Source organism: Mus musculus, chromosome 18 (genome assembly GCF_000001635.26).
Source record: "Mus musculus strain C57BL/6J chromosome 18, GRCm38.p6 C57BL/6J".
In the NCBI taxonomy this organism is placed as follows: Eukaryota; Metazoa; Chordata; class Mammalia; order Rodentia; family Muridae; genus Mus; species Mus musculus.
The window spans coordinates 67,751,309-67,769,197 of NC_000084.6; the positions used below are offsets into that span (position 1 = coordinate 67,751,309).

At 45.5% G+C, this 17,889-nt stretch overlaps 1 long non-coding RNA gene across 1 annotated transcript; it reads right to left on the reverse strand.

Moving 5' to 3' along the window:
- Window positions 1-10,402: 10,402 nt before the first annotated feature.
- Window positions 10,403-17,351, reverse strand: Gm46626. The gene is made up of 2 exons (XR_001782452.1): window positions 16,991-17,351; window positions 10,403-14,317 (listed from the first exon to the last, which is right to left on the reverse strand). It is a non-coding gene; the product is annotated as a predicted gene, 46626 (long non-coding RNA).
- Window positions 17,352-17,889: the final 538 nt, after the last annotated feature.

Here is a 17,889-nt window from a genome sequence, read left to right on the forward strand (position 1 = left end):
AGGCTGCATCCCTGGCACTCTCTGTAGTCAGTATGACCGACTAGAGTCTCCTCTCATAATTGTTACAACTTGTATAGCCTTGGGGAGGATCCTTGTGCTCGTGTAAGCTTCAGGAACTTCCTGAGACTTGTTAGTTTACTTTCTGAGACTTAAGAGACCTGGCTCTAGGAGTAGATGTTTCAATCCAGAAAAGAGAAGCTATAACAATAGGCAGAGATGGGAATATTATGTTGGGAATATGCAGAAATTTTTATTTTGAATCTCTTGCCTGAGATAAACTTCAGCAGATGATAAAGTGTCCCTTTCACTTAATCTTCCACCTATAGTATAAATAGAGCTTCCACATTAAAAACACCCATACTTCAATATGAGAACTTGAATAAGATAATAGATGGGTCATGCAAATATATGTAGGTTTAGTTTTGGGTCTACTTTCATTATTGCTACAGGATACTCAATGGATATTGAGTTATTATTAGTAAGTTCTATGTGCTGCCTGGAAAGCATCCATCTAGGGTGCAGCACTAATGGGCAGGGATTAGAGCGGTGCGGAAGATTCCATTACATCATCCTCCAGCATCACTGGAGAAAAATGACTTCACGATGGTTCACTGGGAAGTTCTGGATCCTACAAGGACTTCATAAATAACAATGCCAGCGTGTCCATTCATCCCAGATCGTTGCTGGTATGCATTTTTCATGTAATTTTAAAACAATTGAGACACATTCAGGTAGACAAGTCTCTGTTGGCTATTCTTGTTGGACTCCTGTTTTATGATCATGAGAGTCAATAATCTAATTTGAATTTACTTTCTTTTTCTTGCCATCATCTAAATCATTATTAAATAAAACCAAGTGATATGTGTCTCCTCATCTCCAAATGGAAGAGTACATTCAATTTATTTTAAAACATTTTGCATGGCAGCATCACTTTCGGAAAATACTCAATAATTGCCTGACAGATAGTCCTCTTGCAGCCCGGTGGTGTTCTGGTTATATCCAGGAGCATCTTAATGCGGGAGAAACCTCTGGGGATTGAACAAACCACGTCTTCCCTGCTGTAAAGATGGAGAGGAGTCCAGATTCAGGTTCTCCTTCCCTCCCCACAGAGCCGGACCTTAAGTCAGTTACGTTTCCCCACCTTGCTATCAACTCCTCCCCTGCCTCTTTAGCTCTCCATTTGATGGCTGCTAAGTGAGGTGGGCACTTTTAGGTTCAGTATTTTAACTGTATTTTCAAAGTGCTCCTTTTTTAAAAAATTTATCTAATATTTTATAGAGAAAAATCCATGCTAAAGGTATGGTGTTCCTGTCTGCCTTTTTGTTTGTTTGTTTTGTTTTCTCCAGACAGGGTTTCTCCGTGTAGCCCTGGCTGTCCTGGAACTCACTCTGTAGACCAGGCTGGCCTCGAACTCAGAAATCTGCCTGCCTCTGCCTCCCAAGGGCTGGGTTTAAAGGCATGCGCCACCATGCTCGGCTTCCTGTCTGCCTTCTAATCTTTCTACTTGTATAACATTGTGCTTAGTATGACCAAAAATGGTGTCCAGCTAGGCAGTGGTGGTGCACACCTTTAATTCCAACACTTGGGATGCTAAGGCAGGCAGATCTCTATGAGTTTGAGGCCAGCCTGCCTACAGAGTGAGTTCCAAGACAGCGAGAGCTACATAGATAAATACTGTCCTGACCCCTCTCCCCAAATTACATAAGAAACACCAAATTCTGTATCTTTTTAAAATTTTTATTCTATATATCGGGGTACACTGTAGCTGCCTTCAGAAGAGGGTATCAGATCCCATTACAGATGGTTGTGAGCCACCATGAGGTTGCTGGGATTTGAACTCAGGATCTTTTTGAGACAGGATCTTATGCCATGCCCCAGGCTATCACAGACTACTCTATGTAGCCCACACCTCTCAAGCTGTCATTGTTATTAGACTTCGTAATCACAGGAAGTGCCTCCACAAGCCAGTTTAATTGAGCCAAATTAATAGTTAAAAAGCGGAAAAGGACTTATTCAGCATGGCCATATTGAGGAGATGGGGGAGGGAGGGAAGAGGGAGGAGAGAGAGAGAGAGAGAGAGAGAGAGAGAGAGAGGAAGAGAGAGAGAAAGAGAGAGAGAGAGAGAGAGAGAGAGAGAGAGAGAGAGAGAGAGCGCTCTGCTCCGAGACTGCCCCTGGGACCCTAACACGGATGGACAGATAGAGAAGCAACATTGAGCAGCAGGCTCCAAGGAGAATTTAGGTCCTAGCACCAGAGACAGACACCATGGTGAGGTCTCTGAAGGGACTCAAAGTACACTGGGCTGATGAGAAGAGCCTGTCCTTTTGAGGACAGAGGGAGTTTCACAGAAAAAGCCTACAGCTAGGTCTCTAATCCCCAGGCAGTAGGCTGGGATTAGGTGGGGAACTGAAGGTTTGTGGCATCAATTTCCTCATTACCATCAATACCCACCACCCTTGTGGTGGTGCACACCTTTAATCCCTTCGCTGGGGAAGCAGAGACAGGTGGATCTCTAGGAGTTTGAGACCAGCCTGTTCTATATTTGTGAGCTCCAGTCCAGCCAGAGCTACATACGTGAGATCCTGCTTTAAGAACAAACAAACACACATACAAACAAAATCCTTGGATGTAAACTCTACTTCCACAGTGAGAAATCCTGTCTTTAATGTCCTAGCAGGGTGTCTGTCAGTATATGAGAAAGACAGAGCTAATGTGAAGCCAAGGCTCCACTCTAACTTTATTTATTTATTTATTTATTTATTTGGTTTTTCAAGACAGGGATTCTCTGTATAGCCCTGGCTATCCTGGAACTCACTTTGTAGACCAGGCTGGCCTCGAACTCAGAAATCCACCTGCCTCTGCCTCCCGAGTGCTGGGATTAAAGGCGTGTGCCACCACGCCCGGCCACTCTAACTTTAAACAAAACAAAACCAACCAACCAACCAACAAACAACACCCCAGGAATTTAGCTGTAATCAGTCCCTGGCTGGAAACATTCTGAATTTCCCTGAAGTCCTAGCTGGAGTCATTTTTGTTTTTGGAAAAGAGCAAGGTCATTCCATTGTCCTTTCTGTTAAGAGTCAATCCAAAGGGTCTCTCAACTCAATCACCTGGACAGGAAAATGCCCCTCTGTGACTTTAATTTTTTTTAATTCTATTTTTATTTTTTTATTTTTATTTTTATTTTTTTGAGACAGGGTTTCTCTGTGTAGCCCTGGCTGTCCTGGTAAGACCTATCTTTAATGATGGTTCTTAAAAAACTTTAACCTTCCTTGTAGCCCACCAGTCACCAGAGGTAGTGGGAAGGAAAGGATATGGGGAAATGGATTTGTTTAGAAAGGTTCTGTGGAGCAACTCCCATCTGTATTGCCTGGAAATCAGCAGTTCAGTTCACAGGTTAGCAGGCAGCAGCAGCTCCATTTACTCCCAAACACTTCATGGAGACACCAGCAGTTCGTTAGAGTCAGGTTAGCAACAGAGATGACTAAACCTCACAGAGAGGAGTCAGAAGGAGGGAACCACAGAAACACCTGGAGAAGTTCTCCACTGTGCCTCTCTCAGGGAAGCAAAGATCAGAGAAGACTTGAGACTCACAAGCGTTGCACAGCCAGCTGTGTATCAGAGAACCAAGTGCTGTCTCCATGGAGTCCTATTTATATCCTCCAGACATCACATGTCTGCCATGTGCCTTGCCTCAGTATGGGCCTCCAATCAGTGCAAGTCCTTGGAAACAGCAACAACTGTTTGTGCTCAACTACACAATGTAAGATGGACCAACACATGCGTTGTTGTTGTTGTTGTTGTTGTTGTTGTTGTTGCTGTTGCTGCTGCTGCTGCTGCTGCTGCTGTTAGCAAAGAATCCTTCATCACGTGTCCTTTCAAGTGCTTACTTTAGCAGAACATCCTCTCTCCTGTGTCTGCTTCAGGGAAACCTTCCTTCACAAGCCTGCCTTACTTAGCCTTTCACACCTCTGTCTACTTTAACGAAATGTTCCCTCACATGTTTGCCCCAGAAAAACCATCCAACTGACTTTCCACTTCACCCCTCCTCAGGGGACGTTATCTATTCTAGAGGCTTTTGAGATAGCATAAATCCTGTCTAAAATCTAGATTAGCACAATGGTCTCCGTGCTCATTATCTACTCTTGGGGAGGGGGGGGACTAGAAGCTAGATGGATCCCTGATAGGCAAACAGATAAAAAGAGGGGCCAGGCCTAGATAGATAATGAAGACAGCAAGCTTCCGGTTTCTCCCTCACACTCCTGTCTGAAGACATAGGTTTAAAGCCCAGGTCTTTTCTCCTTGCAGAGACTGCCCCTACCCTGCCTCCAGTTCAAAGACTTAAGGGCAGCTTGAGTCCCTAAAACTGCAGGCCTACCAGTCTCCCTATCTTTGTTCAAACCAACCAACCATATATTTGAGGAGGAAGCCTCACAAAGACCTTTAAAGCATTGGTCCTCCAGGAGGCCAGACTTCCAGCTCCTGGCAGGCTTCAAAGTGTCTTGTTTTTTTTTTTGTTTGTTTGTTTTTTTTTGTTTTTGTTTTTGTTTTTTTGGTTTTTTTTGAGACAAGGTTTCTCTGTATAGCCCTGGCTGTCCTGGAACTCACTTTGTAGACCAGGCTGGCCTCGAACTCAGAAATCTGCCTGCCTCTGCCTCCCGAGTGCTGGGATTAAAGGCATGTGCCACCATGCCCGGCTTCAAAGAGTCTTTCTGTGTGTGTCCATCCCTAACACGGATGGACAGATAGAGAAGCAACATTGAGCAGCAGGCTCCAAGGAGAATTTAGGTCCTAGCACCAGAGACAGACACCATGGTGAGGTCTCTGAAGAGACTCAAAGCATACTGGGCTGAAGAGAAGAGCCTGTCCTTTTAAGGACAGAGGGAGTTTCACAGAAAAAGCCTACAGCTAGGTCTCTAATCCCCAGGCAGTAGGCTGGGACTAGGTGGGGAACTGAAGGTTTGTGTGTGTGTTTCTTCACCCTAACCAAAGCATGCCATTGCTGGACTGTTTCTGACTACTACATGTGAGATCTCCCCTGCTGCTACTTGTGATAAGTTGAGATTTTTCCTGCCTTTTAATTCTTTAACTGGCAGAGAAATCGAACCTAATCAAGCCCACTGGCTGGCAACAACTCTTACCTCAAAATGCTCTCGTTTACTTCCTAATAAACCCTTAACCATATCTACCTCGTACACTCTGATCTGGGTCTGGGCCAAATTCCCTCTACAGAAATCATAGGATTGGAACTGGAGAGATGGCTCCCGACCGACTGCTCTTCCAGATGACCTGGGTTCAATTGGCAGCACCCACAGGTCATCTCACAAGTGTCTTAACTCCAATATCTGACAGACTCACACAGAAACATCTGCAGTCAAAACACCAATGCACATAAAGTATGGAAGGAAGGAAGGAAGGAAGGAAGGAAGGAAGGAAGGAAGGAAGGAAGGAAGGAAGGGAAGGGGAAGGGAAGGGAAGGGAAGAGAAGGGAAGGGAAGGGAAGGGAAGGAAGGGAGGGAAGGAAGGGAAGGAAGGGAAGGAAGGAAGGAAGGAAGGAAGGAAGGAAGGAAGGAAGGAAGGAAGGAAGGAAGGAAGGAAGAAAGTCAGTCACAGGACTGAGGCATTGAGTATGATCCTGAGGACAAAGTGACAGAATCCAGAACAAGAGTCCTACTATCTATTCCCTAAAGATAATCCAACCCTGAGGCTAGCAGTCGTATGTCTACATTAGCTCTTTGTTCCTTCTTCACCCTCCGCAGGAGTTTAAGGGATGGGCTACTTCAAGCTGACTTGGTGACATATGCCTGGCCTGTAACCTGAGTACGTGCCATTACGAAGAACTGCCTCAGATTCAAGGACAGCCTAGGTAATGGCCTGGTGATTAGTTTCCAAAACCAAAACCTCAACTGACCAAAGAAACAAATGCTCAAATGCTTCTCCAATAACTCTCTTGAGTGTTAGTGTTGCCAGCTTTTGTCCCCAAACTGGATCTTTTTATGTGTATTTAGAGTTGTGGGAAACAATAACAAATGCCGGTTTTACAGCAAAACCAGATTTTATTCTCAGATACCAAGTCTGAGATAAACTCAAATATCAACTTCTCATCTTTGGGGGTTGAGAAGTTATAGGCAAAAGAAATGAATGGGAGGGGTAGGCTCTTAGCGAAGAAGAGTATCTGCAGGCTTTCTGAGAATGGGCCACATCTAGGAATTCAGGCAGCACTTACTTCTATCTCCTTTTGGGTTTTATCCTGTCACGGCCAAGGCAACTGTGTAGTCTTGTGGCATTTGAATGGGTGTCATTTACCAGGCAGATGGGATTGTAAAGAAGTTAGAAGCTGGCTGGTATCACTTTGGCAGTCATCTTGGTACTAACTAGTTTTGGCCAATGCACACAGGGAAGGGAAGTTCTTCGGCATTCTGTCCTAAAATATAAAATGGATTAGAGTGGGGTTTGTGTGGTAGTTTGCATGAAAATGGCCCCCAATAGGGCCCTCTTGACATGAGTGGCCTATGATGCCACCAGAGTCAATGGTGATGTCTTGGTTCTTGCTAAGGGCCATGTCTGGATCCAAGGCCCTAGTACAGCTGGGGTCTGTGTTGATGTCTAGGGTCCAGGTGACCAGCAAGGGCCACGTGATGTCTGTTGTCTGTGCTGCCATCTGAAGCCATGTTGATGTTTGTGGTCCAGGCAGCCTGGGAGGGCCTTGTCTAGGTCATGCAGTAGAGCCATGGTCATGATCTGTGCTATCACTAGAAGCCGTGAGGTGACCCTTGATCTCTGCTCCACTGACTGTGAAGATCAAGGAGGCTACTACTTTTGTTGTGGTATCAATGACTGCAGGTGCACAGTTGAGAGGGAGAGACCTGGAAGGCTTTTTTCGACAATTCCTACCCACACCCTAAACACCCTCCAAAATAAAAAGCAACAGTCACTGAAGAGAACTGTTTTGCTGTTGTTTTGTTTTGTTTTTTGCTTTTCCAAGACAAGGTTTCTCATAGTAGTCCTGGCTGTCCCGGAATTCACTCTGTAGACCAGGTTGTCCTGGAACTCAGGGATCTCTGCCTGCCTCTGCCTCCCAAATGCTTGGATTAAAGGGATGTCCAGTGTGCCAGGGATGCTGAAAAGTAGCTCTCCACAACTGATGGCTCCTGGAAGAGGAACAAGATGGGAGGGACTTGGTTCTATTTAAGGGGCAGGCCACTGAGGGTTAAACCATGCTCCATTGAGTATATAGATAATGCAAAGTGTGGAGTTGTACATATTTTTATTTTTTACTTCTTTGTGGGGAGCGGCGTGAGAGACCAGATCTTGGTTTCAGACTCTATTTAGAGAACCTGACCTAGGGTTGAACTCTCTAGTATGAGTTTCTAAGATACTCCACAACAGACCTGTGTCTAGCACCAGTTTCCAGGTTATTCCCCAACAAACTTGCATCTAACACCAGTTTCCAGGTTGCAAGCCTGCCCCTGACACTTCACTCCCTAACAACCACCAATCAGAAGGAAGACAGAAGTTACGTGTTTGGTTTGGCTCCCAGCACCAGCCAGTTATTTAAAGGGCAACAAGATTCCATAATAGTCCCCCAGTCAGACGTGTGCCAGGCTAGAAACCCCCTTGCTTGTTTGCTCATCTCTATAAATGCTTGCTTGAAACTGGGTTCTGGGCTACACCCTCCTGTCCTGCTGCATCAGAGATGGTGGTGTGGTCCAAGCTCAAGCTTGAATAAAAAGGTCCTAATACAACAAAATTTGAGTTGGCTCCTTGGTGGTCTTTTGCGGTTCTTGAACATGCACAACAGGGGTAGGTCACAAGGAGGGGTGGTGGACATGGTAGGGCTGGAAAGGGATTATGATCAGGGTGCATGATGTGACACTTCCAGAGAATCAATAGAAATATTATGTGAAAAAAAGTAAAGGAAAGAAAATGGCCCCCATAGGCTTATAGGAAGCAGTGTTGTTGGAGGTGTGGCCTTGTTGGAATAGGTGTGGCTCTGCTGGAGGAATTGTGTCACTAAGTGGGTGGGCTCTGATGTTTCAGATGCTCAAGCCTGCCCAGTGTTGCATTCTCTTCCTGCTGCCTGTGGATCTAGATGTAGAATTTGCAGCTCCTTCTCCAGCACTGTGTCTGACTGCATGCTGCCATGCTTTCTGCCATGATGATAATGGACTAAACCAATGAAATCGTGAGCCAGCCCTCAATTGAATGTTTTCTTGTAAGAGTGGTCACGGTGGTCACGGTGTCTCTTCACAGTAGTAGAAACCCTAAGATGGGTTGAAACTCCACTGGGTCAAACAGGCCAAATTCATGGTAACATTAGCAGAAAATGTGTTCGAATACAAGATCCTTTTGACTTAGCTGTGTTCAACCTGCTTACTCCTGAGAAAAGTAGCATACATCTAAAGGTGTGTGGACGGTGGTTTGCCAGCCAGCAAGACCCACCACTGTATTGCTGCTGCCTCACTGAACACCAGCCTCTAAAGTTTTACAGACACTTAATATATATTGTGTGCTCATGTGCCTTGATATGCCCGTGCAGAATACAGAACAAGGTGGGGTGTGGGTGTGGGTGAGTTCCCTCCTTCTACCATGTGGGTTCTGGGGATTGAATTTAGGTACTCAAGGCCTTGGCAGCAAGCCCCTTTACCTACTAAGCATCTCACTGGCTCTGAGAAACAATGTCTAAATGGTCAGGTGTCAGCAGCATATGACAATAGAGTAAAACCTAAGACTTGTTGATTCATTAATAATGGTGTAGTACTTGGATCGCTGCCTACATCACCATACAAGAACACAGCACTGGCCATAGAATGTTTCATTTTCTTCTTCTCCTTTTCTTTCTCCTTCTCCTCTTCCTCTTCCTCTTCCTCTTCCTCTTCCTCTTCCTCTTCTTCTTCTTCTTCTTCTTCTTCTTCTTCTTCTTCTTCTTCTTCTTCTCTTCTTTCTCCTTCTCTTTCTCCTTCTCCTTCTCCTTCTCCTCCTCCTCCTCCTCCTCCTCCTCCTCCTCCTCCTCCTCCTTCTCCTCCTCCTCCTCCTCCTTCTCCTCTTCCTCCTCTTCCCCCTCCTCATCCTCTTCTTTCTTCTGGCTTTGGTTCTCCTGATAGGAGGTGTCTCTGTGTAGCCCAAGTTCAATTTAATCTTGAGATCCTCCTGGTACAGCCTCTCTGTTCCTGGGATTATAAGGGTTATAGGTTTGTGCCCATTGGCTTTTGTTTTTGGCCTCGAATTCAGAGATCTGCCTGTCTCTGCCTCTGAGTTCTGGGATTAAAGGCGTGTGCCACCACTGCCTGGCCCATGCATATTTTCTTAATAAAATTATTATCATTGGGGTCCATGAGTTGGCTCACAAACTACCAACCTGAGTGGCAACTGACTAGTCAGGAATAGTGTATTGAGCATTTGCCCCAGGACTGATTGATCAAGAACGTAGACTAGACTCTAGAGCTGATTGCAACCCTGAGCCAGAAACCTACAGAGCTCTGAAATCCACAAACATCTGTGCCAAATTATTTCACCAATCAGGATTTAGGGATAGGGAATTTCCTTAGGAACACATCTTTGTTGTAAAGTTGTCTTGTTCTCATTGGTTGGGTTACTTAAGTGTGGTGGGTCAACTTGACTTGTCTAGCATTCATGTCCCAACTTGCCAAACAGTATGTTAGTTGCCCACAAACATATATCTCTTTCTGTCAAGTAGAATGTCAATTCCCAGGGAGGTTTCAGAAACTTAAAACTTTACTCAACCCCCATTCAAAATGGAAGTCTTATTTTAAATGGCTTCATGTTTAGGTGCATGTGACTCTCTTTATGTTGGGGTCCATCTCAGGGGCAGCTTATAAAGACAAAGCCCATAGAAGCTCACACATGGGAACAGGAAGTGCTGCTGGGCAGTTGGTTCGGGTCCAAGCACATTGTGGCTAACTATACAAAGCAGTTCTAACTGACCTCTATTGCGATTGGTTTCCAAGAACACTAAAGCATAGAAGATAACAGAGTATGCAATCAACTCGGACACGAGAGAGCTTCCCAGGAACAACACAAGAGAAAGTTTCCTTGTAACAGTAATAACAGCATAAAATGGCTGGCTAGATAGCCGTGACCCAGGCCTTCACAATTATAAAGTGCATTTATCTAAAACAAATACATGAAAGTATTCATGGTTTGCTCTGATTACAGAATTATGGTGATTAGGCTGTGGATTATCTTTTTTCTTTAGTTATTATTGTTAAAAGTTATCATAAAGCCGGGCAATGGTGGCGCATGCCTTTAATCCCAGCACTTGAGAGTCAGAGGCAGGCGAATTTCTGAGTTCAAAGCCAGCCTAGTCTACAGAGTGAGTTCCAGGACAGCCAGGGCTACACAGAGAAACCCTGTCTCAAAAAACAAAACAAAACAAAAAAGGTTATCATAAAAGTAAATGGTTTTATTGCATCATTTTCACATTCATGTGGCACTTTCTTCTTTTTCATGATCTTTTCCCACAATCCTTGCCTAACTTCCGGCCTCAAACTCCCTCTCCTTTCTTCCCCCTCCCCACCTGTAGTTTTCAGTCCTGCCTTCTGCATTCACGTCACACAGATTTGAAAATCTTCTCTTATCACAGGCCTTTTTATACTTTATCACTGTTGGGGTTCTGGTGGAAGCCAAGAAAACTCACTTCGGGAACTGGCCGACAGCTTAAATTTCCTGAGAATTTTTCTCTTCTGAGTGCTGGGGGGGGGGGTGGAGTTGGGGGGGGGGTGGCCAGTTCAGGATCTGAACCAACTCCCCAAAGGGGGTTTTGTACAATGTTTTTAAAGTATGAAAACACAAAGCCGGGGGAGCCGGGGTAGCGGCAGTGTTATCCAGCTCTAGTTTGACATTGAGTTAAGGAAGGGACTGCTCGTTGGAGACTGGGCTGTATCCAGGGCACCAGGCTTCCAGGTCCTTAACTCAGCTTTTACAGCCAGGTCCTCTCCTGGACTCTGGCCCGGAATTTTAAAATGATAAGTGAACAAAGGGCTGGGTAAGTTGTACATAGTCAGTTAGGGCATAGTGGGCAATTGGTTATATACCTTTATAACTTACGCACCTTGGTTCAGATAACAACAATTTCTTTATTCGTTACTGGCTAATAGACAATTAAAACATTTGGAGAAGTGGGATAGGCTCCTAGACCTGGGAACATGAACTTCTTTGACCCTGACAAGAAGATGGAGAAACTGTCCTTGCGAGGGCTAGACTCCGAGAACTGTCTCTTTACAAGTTGTCCCTGAGATGTCTGGACTCAGCCAGCTGTTTACAACAGAAGCTGTTCAGCTTCAGGGAAGTCCCCAGCTCCCTTAGGGCCTGGGACCTTGAACTTAGTTAGTACTTAGAATATGCTTCTTTTGCTTGTTCCTAACATTATCCACACACATACATACACACACACACATGCACTCACACATGCATACACATATACACATACTTACACAAACACACATATACAGACATATACACATACACTAACACAAACATACATACACACACACAGAGAGACACACAATCTTTTTTGTGGGGCCTCATTACGTTGTCCTGTCTCACCTGGAACTCACAGGGCTCCACCTGTTTTTTTGCTTCACGGGTACAGAGATTAAAGGCGTGAGCCACAAGGCTTAGCATTCCACCTTCCACGTGTAACAGAAAGCAGGCAGGATTTGCCTCTGGCCCTGAAGCATGGGTGGTGTGTGATACAACTTTTCCTTGGGAAATTGCAACACACACGTCTACTCACCCAGAGAGGGAACCTACAGCAGACCAAAGTACTGATTGCTCCAAAGTCCAACTCGGTGAACCAATGAGTTTGATTGGGGTTGTGTAGGGGTTTGAGTAAGAATGGCCCCCATAGACTCAAAGTTTTAAATGCTTGATCCACAGGGAGCTCCACTATTTGAAAGGATTAGGAGGCGTGACCTTGTTGAAGGAAGTGTGTCACTATGGGTGGGCTTTGAGATTTCAGAAGAGAGGCTTTCTCCGGCTGACTGTGGATCCAGATGTAGAGCCCTCAACTACTGTGTCTGCCATGCTTCCTGTCATGATGATAATGAACTACATTTTTGAAACTAAGCAAGCCCTAATTTAAATTTTTTTTTAAAAAAAATGGGTTGCCTTGCTTATGGTACCTCTTCACAGCAAGAGAACACTGAGTAAGACAGGTCACTTACAGGAATATGAGTGAGGGGTTAACTACAGGAGCAGAGGTGACAGCTGTATCACCAGAGCCCACCCCAGCTCACTGGGGACCTGGGGACCTGGAGCACTGGGCACAGTCTGCAGGCAGTGCAACGGGTTGGAGAGCGTCCTTTCCAGGGGCCTCAGTTGGTCTAAGCTTCTTCCAGGGTAGCCTGGTCAGTTTCTGCTTCTCCCAGGTCCAGGCTGTCCTGGAACTCGCTTTGTAGATCAGGCTAGCCCTGAAACGCAGAGATCGGCCTGCCTCTGCTTCTTCTGTGCTTTGATTAAAGGTGTGCGCCACCACTGCCTGGTCCACCTCAAGATCTTAATTATTTCTTAAAAACGTTTTTAAAGATTTATTTATTTTATGTATATGAGCACACTGTTGATGTCTTCAGACACACCAGAAGGCGGCATTGGATTCTATTACAGATGGTTGTGAGCCACCATGTGGTTTCTGGGAATTGAATTCAGGACCTCTAGAAGAGCAGTCAGTGCTCTTAACCACTGAGCCATCCCTCATCAACTCAATCATTTCTTTTTCTTTTTTTTTTTCCTGAGACAGGGTTTCTCTGTATAGCCCTGACTGTCCTGGAACTCACTCTGTAGACCAGGCTGGCCTTGAACTCAGAAATCTGCCTGCCTCTGCCTCCAAGTGCTGGGATTAAAGGCGTGTACCACTACTGCCCAGTGAATCATTTCTTTAAAGTTCATTTATCATGAAAGGTAACCTGTTTGTGGGTTCAGGGGGTTGGGTGTAGACATTTGGAGAGCCTTCCACATCCTACCACTCAGTGCTGTTGAAAACGTACTTTCCCAGATGTTAGTGAGAGCATTCATTCACCCTCCATCACAGAAATTGGAAATCAAAGGGCTGAGAAAGTTTCATCTTTCATGTCACACTAAGTCTTAGAAGTGACCTACAAAAAAATATTCTCTCTCCCTAGACTCTGACATCACACATCAGTTGTCCCAAATAGCAAGGCCCTGGGGTGGTACATTGCATTATCTGAGAACTCAATTTCCTTTCTCAGGTCCCAGGACAACAAGTCCCATCACCGCACGAGGACTTGAGAACAGTGATTCCCCTGTTACCATGGAGAGAGGGAGTACAAATGTTAGTCACCATGGTGGTGAGCACTGTTTGTGGAGCCCTGTGTTGTCCTTGCTTACTGTAGGACAGGAGGAGGACAGCAACCAGTAGGACCCAGCATGTATACCCCCTCTTTCCAAGCACCTTTTGAGAGTTTACTGTGTTGTGGGCAAAGAATATATTACTTCTCTGCTGCTCGTCCTCTATGGGAACTTTACTTTTGTTATAGCTGTTGTCAACTGTTCGCTGTGTGGGGGCTTACTGTACTTGATCTATGCAGTGGAAACTCAGGTGCCCAGCCTTGAACTTAGTGTGCTGTCTCGCCTATAGCATTCACCCCTCAGCATACTCAGCACAAAGCCAAGCCAAGCCAAGCCAAGCCAGGCCAGTCTAAACAACTTAGCTGTTTTCAGTTATGTGAGACCTAAGGGCTAAATCCTTTGTTTGCTATTTTTGAGATGGAGTTTTGGGAATAGCCCAGGCTGGCCTTGAATTGGAAATCTTTGAACTTGTGCTTGACTCCTGTCTGGCCTTTGACCCACACCCCCAAGTGCTGGGGTTACAGGGAAAACGTACCATCATATCTGGCTTTAAATAGTGAACTCTTGACATAAAGGTCACAGCTGACGGCGCAGGCAGTGCTTGGGTCCTTAGTCACCACAGTAAGCAGCAGCTCCGGGGCCTGACAGTGCCTTGTCCCTGGTCTTGTTCAATGGCCTCTTCTTCCCACTGGACCACATCTGCACCCCCCCCCAGTCCTGCCACACAGATTTCTTGCCCAAAGTCCATGACTGTCCTGTGTTGTTAATAGTTTACTTGCTCCCAAGTGACAGACTTCTTCCTGGAAAGTCAACTGAGTCCCTTAGGAGAAGGCAGAACCCTGAAATGCATCTTCAGCTGAGGAGCCCTGGACTTCAGCTAAGACATTATTTTACCGCCCATTGCAGAGGCCCATCTGCCTGTGAAAACCTGTTAGGACCATGGTGGTAAACATCAGTGGTAGAGTACATCCCCAGAGCGTCAACCTCAGCACTGCAAAATAAATTAATAATTAACTTAAAATCGGCTGTGACTTTACCACTGTTTTTATAATGTTGCTTCTGAGTCTGTTTTTTGAGATAGGGTATCACGTAGGGCTGTCTTGGGCCTGCAATCCTGCCATCCCCTGTGGGCACTAGGACTGCAGTATTCACCAGCATACTGGTTCTATTATGACTTTTATTATTTATATTTATTTATTTTGGTTTTTTAAATCAAGGTGTCTCTGTTCTGGGTGTCCTTGAATGAGCTCTGTAGACCAGGCTGGACTTGAATTTCCAGTGATCCACTTGTGTTTGCCTCCTGAGTGATGGGATTATAGACATGTGCCACCACTGCCTGGGTTCTGTTGTGACTTTATGTATGACCCCAACCTCCATGGGAAATAACAGTTCTGGAAGAGTCATTGGGGAAGATCTGCCCTTTTCTCATTCTCAGTCACAGCAAATGACTCAGGCCTGTAACATTTACCCTTTTTAAAAGATTCATTGTAGCCAGGCGTGGTGGCGCACTGCCTTTAATCCCAGCAGTCGGGAGGCAGAGGCAGGCGGATTTCTGAGTTCGAAGCCAGCCTGGTCTACAAAGTGAGTTCCAGGACAGCCAGGGCTATACAGAGAAACCCTGTCTTGAAAAACCTAAAAAAAAAAAAAAAAAAAAAAAAAAAAAAAAAAAAAAAAGAAAAAAAAAGAAAAAGAAAAAAAAAAAGATTCATTGTTATTGTTGATTGTGGTGTCTCATGCCTTTAGTCCTAGCACTTGAGAAGCAGGCAGGTCTCTGTGAGTTCGATGCCAGCCTGGTTGGTACCTAATAAGTACCAGGACAAACAGTGCCACACAAGCAAGACACTGTATCAAAAACACATTACTTTTACTCTTTTTAATTATGTGCCTGTGTGTGCCTCTGTGTGTGTGTGTGTGTGTGTGTGTGTGTATGTGTGTGTGTGTGTATGTAGGTGGCACAGTTAGATTAGACGCATGTGAGCACAGATACTTGTGAAGACCAGAGGTGTTTGATCCCCTATGGAGTTGCATTTACAGGCAGTAGTGGGCTGCCCACCATGGATACCAGAACTGAACTCAAGTCCCCTGCAAGGACTACCTCTGAGCTACCCCATATGCCCCTCTAAAAACTCAAATCAACAAGGCCCTCTGATCCCCTCTGAGGAGAGAAACCAAGCCCTTCAGCTCCCTCTCTCCCTGGCCACTGACCCTGTGGTTTCCCTCTGTTCGGCCCACACTATAGCCCTCCCAGCAGCCACCCCATGTCCTCTTCTCCCTTCTGCTCTATTCAGAACTCAGGATCAGGAACACACTTGTTTCACAGCAGCCTCCTCGGGCATGAAGGGACACAGCTCTCAAATGTCTCACTTGAGCTCCAGGGAAATCCTTAGGGCTTCAGGTTGAAGCCTGGCTAAGGACCTAGGTTCACTTCAAAAGCCTGAAGGATGCTCTTTTGCTAGCCCCTCTGCTGCAGAGCTCATCTCTCTCTTCCCTGTCAAACCTTCCACAAGCATGGGATCCTATATGTACCTTGCCTATCCCGTAAGAAGGGCATCCATGAGTGTCTCACAGTTCTACATTCAGATATGGCTTCCCCCTACACTCTATTCTAGATTACCTTTGCAAGAAAATCTGAAGACAGCAAAGTTAAAAGAAATCTCAGCACTGGGGCTTTCCCTCAGTTGGTACAGTGTTTGCCTAGCATGCACCAGCCTCAGGCTCGATCCCCAGCCCTGTATAAACTAGGAGTTGTGTAGTCTTACTACTTGACTAAAAGTCTGAAGCCATGTATGATTGCATAGCAAATTAGAGGCCCCATATTCAAAGCATTTTTTTTTTTCGAAATAGGGTTTTTCTGTATACCTCTGACCTGGAACTCACTCTGTAGACCAGGTTGACCCTGAACGCAGAAATCTGCCTGCCTCTGCCTTCCAAGTGCTGAGATTAAAGGTGTGCGACACCACTGCCCGGATCAAAGCATTTTTTTTTTTGTAAAGAAAAACTATCTATATATTTCTATCAAAGGCTTTAACCATAATTTTATGGATGTTACCTACCACAAAGTTACTTGTATTATTTAAACTGACAGGACAGGTAAAATGTGTAAAATCTAATCACTGTAGGTTAATATACTTCATACAAAGGATAGCAATCAAAGTGGTAACAAAAGCACGTAATCTTAGCGACCTTGGATGCCGAGGTAAGGGAAGCAAAAGTTCAAGGCCTACCTGTGCTATAGGGCAAGTTCAAGGGCAATCTTTTTTTTTTTTTTTTCTTTCCCAGACAGGGTTTCTCTGTGTAGCCCTGGCTGCCCTGGAACACACTCTGTAGACCAGACTGGCTTCCAGCCTGGGCAAACTTAGTGAGACCTTATCTCACAAGAAGATACAGGGGTTCAGCTCAGTGGTACATATAGCAGTTTTGTTTGGCATGTGTGAGCCTAGCTGGATTTAGCCCTCAGTTCTGAAGAAGAGCATAGCAACCAGCCTTGGCAACAATAGTGTGTTTCCCTTAAGCCAGGGCAAGATGTCACACTCCTGGAAAGAATAGGAGCAGGAACACAAGCGTGGGCGGGCTTATTCCTCCATCAACAGATATGCAAAGTCCCCAAGCCACAGGGGGAGCAGGACAGTATGTGTACTAAAATCTCAGCTGCATCAATGCTTACCAGTTCTGCCAAGAGGATGATCTCAGAGCCTTCCAGGTGGTTGGTCCTCTCCACCTACCACAGCTGACTTTCAGCTCTAAGTGAGGAGAAGAAGGCTGTTCTTATCATCAAGTCATCAAGAGGCACTTTGAATTTATTGAGAAAGCCGATGTGGAACTTGGAGATGTAAAGATTCCAGTCTAATGAAACTATCTACTCTCACAGGCCATGGAAATCGGCAGGGATCACATAAATCCCTAAGGCTGCAGTTACTGAGGCTCACAGTTCTGTATCAGATGCTTTGGTGCCACCTACCGGCTGCTGTCAGCGAGGGCACTCCAGAGCCCTGGATGGACCCGTGAGAAAGGGGGGTGGGGGTGGGGGTAGGGGTGGGGGTGGGGGGTGGATGATCCTCATCAAAAAGACAGGTTGGAAATTTACACTACATTTAAATTTATAGAGTGTAAAAAAAGCATCGAGACTAGTTGAGGCAGAATTTTCCAGAAAAATTAAATAGGAGAGCTATAGTCCTAGCTAGATGTCTGTCTTAAGAGACATTTTAAAGGGACATGACTGTGGAGTCTGGGAAACTAGGCACCTTGGCAGGATTTCTGGTGCAGGCATTCTTGTTTGTTTGTTTGATTTTGAGAGGGTTTTTCTATGTGGTCCTTGCTGATCAGCTGTGTTGATCAGGCTGGCCTTGAATTTCCAAAGCTCTGTCTGTCTCTGCCCCTGGAGGGCTTAAAGGCTTGCACCACCAGGCCCAGTCGTTTGTGTCATAACTGCGGTGAAGAGTCCCTCTTCTCTCCTGGAAATGTAGTCCACCTCAGAGATCCGCCTGCCTCTGCCTTCTGAGCGCTGGGCTAAAGGCCTGCCTGCTGTTTGTAACTCTATGGGCAACTTCTGAAACCTTGGTGAAA